Source organism: Saccostrea cucullata, unplaced genomic scaffold (genome assembly GCF_032062105.1).
Source record: "Saccostrea cucullata isolate Sc308-1 unplaced genomic scaffold, CSIRO_AGI_Scuc_v1 ctg6911, whole genome shotgun sequence".
NCBI classification, from domain to species: domain Eukaryota; kingdom Metazoa; phylum Mollusca; class Bivalvia; order Ostreida; family Ostreidae; genus Saccostrea; species Saccostrea cuccullata.
Genome location: NW_026931642.1, coordinates 3,492 through 8,411, shown reverse-complemented (window position 1 = coordinate 8,411; position 4,920 = coordinate 3,492). Strand labels below are relative to the sequence as shown.

Below are 4,920 nucleotides of genomic sequence, written 5' to 3'. Positions count from 1 at the left end.
ATTGGTTCAGGAATTTTAGTGTTCCTCTGTTCAGCATTTACAAAGTATGTTGTACAATGTAAAAAAAAATATATTACTTTTTAATGCATGTTCAAGATCATATTCAGCACTTATTTTGATTATTTAATAGTTGCAGTGGACTGTGCCTGAGACGATTCCCCACAGCGCCCGCGTATATAGTCAGCTTGTGAAATTGGTGAGAACCATGCAGCTCAAATTTTCATATAACACATATAACGTAGCATTGTTTTTTAGTAACTTGTATATTTTAGCATAAGACTATAAAAAATATTGCAACAACTTGAACTACTATTTACCAAGTAAACAAGACGAGGTTTATATTCTTAATTTCCTTAATCCTAAAAATACAATAGCAATGGATTCTGATAGGTAATCTAAACATGCTATAAATTGCACAGAGCTATGCATAATTATTCTACATTAAATACTTAATAAGCATAAATTATTGAAAATACTATCATATTCTATGATGCACAATTATACATGCATTATTTACAGGAATCCGAATACTCACAAGAAGGACAAAACCAGTATGAAAATTAACACAAAGGTAATATTTCTTAAGTTTTCTGATAAGATCAATAAAATCACATGAATTGAATTTTTGTTAGCTCACCTGAGCTATTTTAAGACCCAATAGAGTTTTCTGATCAGTGTCTGGTATTCGTCTGTCATCTGTAAACTTTTCAAATTTTTACATTCATCAGAATTAATCCTAATTTGAAAAAAAAAACCTTCAAAATACAACTTTTCTTTCAGAAATTGTGCCAGAAATGTTTGAAGTATCTATGGGAATGATCTGACAACATCGAACTTGCTGAGCCTTCCTTCTTAAAGTGACATGACCTGATATTTGGCTACCCAGTTTGAGATACGAACTAATCATTTGTTGTACGACTTATTGTGTATGAGATTGCCACCATTTACTGGAACTTTGAATTTCCTGTCCACTTTAAACCCCAGCTATCTACAGTGTAAGTTGTTAGTATATTTTATTTTATGTTAAATCACTTGCTCATTATCCCAATAACTTGCATGTTAAATGCTGTAGATGCTAACCTTTGCATTTTCGTAAACTCTTAAATTCTATGTGTTCCGAGTATGGTGCGCCATTATGTACATCCGTTTTGTATCATGTTTTTTCGTCTCTAAATTTGATCCTATACATATTATCATATGTTTTTGAAATAATTCGCTGAACTAGATCACAAAAGTTTAAGGATTTTATTATTGTATGAATGTTATCTACCTGCTCTAATCATAAATACATCTGTTTGTATATTTTTTCTATGAAATGCCATACCTGTTATTGATTTTTCATATTTTTTTATCCATAGTATCTTTCTGCTAAATGAAATAAAATACTGTGGAGGAACACGGAGAAAAGGGCACCTCAACATGTTCAAGGTCAAGCAGGTAAACACAGTGGTAAAATGCTCAAAAAAAAAGATGGCAAAAAGTTACTAGTCCCCAATTTACATGTACATCCACAAAATCTGTAGCTTGCTGGTCTGAAACTATAGATGTCTTAATATGTTAAATGCTGTAAATGCTATTATTTGCATTTTCATAAATTTTGTAAATCTTCGAATTCCATGTGCTCGGATTACGGTACCATTATGTATGTTTCGTATCATATTTTGTTGTCTATAAATTGATCTATACATATAATTATAAGTTTTTTTATGTAATTCTCTGAACTAGATGACACAGAGAATTTTATCATTGTGTAAAATGTTAACTACTTGCTTTAGTTATAAGTACACCCTGTTTGTATATCTTTTCTCCTTTTTTGTATACTCTTTCTATGGAGAGCCATACCTGTTATTAATTTTTCATGTTTTGTTTCTTACAGCTTTTTACCATATCCATAGTATCTTGCCCCTAAATGAAAGAATTATTGTGAAGGAACAGAGAAAAGGGCACCTCAACATGTTCAAGGTCAAGCAGGTAAACATAGTGGTAAAATGCTCCAAAAAAAGATAGGGAAAAAGTCATTAGTCTCCAATTTACATGTACACCAACACTAGTCTCAAAATTTGTAGCTCCCTGGTCTGAAATTATAGATAAATATTTTATTACCCAGACTTGAAAAAGTGGCATATCTTTTATGGTCTTCTGTTAATGTCAAAGTTCTGATGTTAAGAGAACCACCTGGAATAAAGAAACATTATATGGAATAAAACTCACAAACCCCTTTCTTTGTCATACAATTGTTCCTTTTTAGAACTACATTGCAATCAATGTAATCACACACAAATGTAAACACATCACCCCATACATGTAATATTAAATAGACCGCCATATGCACTTTCTTTTAAAATCTAGATAGGTTCAAAAATATGTCAGTTGTCAATAATTAATCAAAATTGAGCAGTAGTGTTCCTCTAGGTCAATTGATAAGTTTACAATCAACCTAGACTTTGTGTACTAGTTAATATACACATAAATCCAGAAGCACACATACAATATGTATATATAGGCAAATGGGTATTTATTTGCATATTTGTTGTAGAAATTAGGAGCTACATATGCTTCTCCAGAGCTGAAAATTTCTTGGGATGAAGAGAAGAAAAAAAGCAAATAGAAGCAGTTTTAAATATTGATTACGTCTTCATAGTACAAAAAATGATTCGAAAGATGATACTATCTATGAAATTAGAAAACTGAAGTGCCATTCTGATGAATGTGAAAAAGTCCGTAAAGAACAGGACACCAAAAGTGCCACTCTCAAATCAAAACACTCTAAAAAGGCAGAGCATAAGAAGAACTAGGACAAATAAAGAATCTAACAGAGTCAAACCTAATGATGTAGCAATTGAACAGAAATGGGCTATTAGAGATCAAACATCTTAAGTTGTTACTGTTTTGCGCAAATGTGATGTTTTTTTTAACTTAACTTTAATTGACACATTCAATGTTAGATAAGAAAAATATACCTTGTGTTGTATTTTTGACAGTTAAAGCTTTTTCTGATACTTCATTACAGATTAAAACTGTTATATTTTTTATTGTTTAAACATTGATTGGTTTATCGTGTAGTATGCAATCACATATATTTTAATCTTGATTTATGAAATACATATATATACAAGTTTGACTTAATAATAAGTGCATGGACATCTATTGTGGAAAAAAATAAGACAATCAAGGGTAGTCTTAAAGAGCTTTGCTGGCAGTAAGTGGCAGATCTTGATACCCAAGTAAGAGAAAGGTGTGTGTCTCAGACCGATCCTTTTGCTCTTGCTTGTGGGCAAGTGAGGCTTCTCTGTCAGTGGCTTAGTGTGTCATAGATGTAAAAAGTAGACTAAGCAGATGAGGTAGAGACATTTCTGAGTAAAAAAGGGTGAATTGTGATTTTAATAAATATAATATTGCAAGAGTAATGAGAATTGAAAGAGTAAAATATTTGTTTCCTTCCATATGAAGTAAAAGAGTTTATGACTAGAATTTTTTGCATTAAGATTAAATTGTAATTAAGGCTAAAAAAATTGTTAAATATACTTGTACATATGTTTCTACAGGAAATTTTATATGTACATGCTCATTCTTGAAATTTTGAGGCAAAGTGTAGAAGATTAATGACTGAAAAAAATATCACTATCAAAATGTCTTGCATTCCAATGTAAAATGAGGATATGTTAAAGTTATAATCATCAAGCAATAAACCTAGCAGTTGGAACAAATATGGGGTATTAGAGACAACTTATCAGCTGTTACTATTTTGTGTAATTGTGATGATGTTTCTTTAATTTGAATTGACATAACCAAATGATATAAAAAAAATTTTTTGGTGTTGTATTTTACACAGTCAACATAAAGTATTTACTGTACTTGGTTAAAGATTTAAAAGCTTTCATATTTTTATTGATACTAGATCGACTGGCTTATTGTGTCGCACACATGTACATATACTTTTAATCTCGATTTATTGCCATGTTTTTACAAGTTGATAATTAGTGCATGGACATCTATTGTGGATATACTTGGGAAACAATATAAGGGTAGTCTGAAAGGGCTTTGCTGGCAGTAAGTTGCAGATCTTGATACCCAAGTAAGAGAAAGGTGGCGTCTCTGACCGATCCTTTTGCTCTTACTTGTGGGCGAGTGAGGCTTCTCTGTCAGTGGCTTAGTGTTTCTTAATAGATGTACATGTAAAAAGAATGGGCATTTTTAATGGGCATTTTTTATTGCCAACTTTTATTCTTCTGTGCAAAGTTTGATACGATTTTTTGTGGGAAATTGAAAAACCATTTACAACCCATGCAGCAATTTCAATAGGGGTAGTTTCGGTCACAAGTTTTGCAGTCTTTTGGAGTCAAAAATGACTGCATTTTTTTACCTGTTGTGTTCTGATTTATTGCAGATTTAAATTTTACATACAATTCTATTTTTATAATTATTTTGTTATTGATTTGTTTGGACATGATGACCCATTGTTGTCAGGGTATCTTAAATTAATAAAATTTTAATTCCATATTAAGTGTTTTGTAAAATACAAAATTATTTCACTTACTAAAGTACTATTTAGTACCTACTACTATTATGCAAAAATTTGCTCCATTATAATTGAGCTACATTTATGATTGTAAATTTTTTAAATGCTGACATTTAGGCATTAATTTTGAAATATCTTATACTTTGTTAGAACTCATTGTTTGTACACAAATAACATAAAATAAAATTGAACAAGAAGTGGATTTGTGTATTGTAAAATACTTGTGAAAACACAATTATAAGCCATACGAAATAATGATGGAATAAGTATTAAATAAAAAAAATAATATGCAATAATATAATTATATTAAATTTCTTCTAATACAACCATAAATCTTAATGATATGGGAAGGTTTAATCCATATATTTCATCACATATACAAGAGATTTAATATTAGTTTA

At 30.3% G+C, this 4,920-nt stretch overlaps 1 long non-coding RNA gene across 1 annotated transcript; it reads left to right on the top strand.

Annotated features, from left to right (window-relative positions):
• Positions 1 to 1,498, top strand: LOC134233193 (uncharacterized). Its single transcript, XR_009984933.1, has 4 exons — positions 1 to 196; positions 520 to 571; positions 781 to 995; positions 1,359 to 1,498. It is a non-coding gene; the product is annotated as an uncharacterized LOC134233193 (long non-coding RNA).
• The last annotated feature ends 3,422 nt before the right edge of the window (positions 1,499 to 4,920 follow it).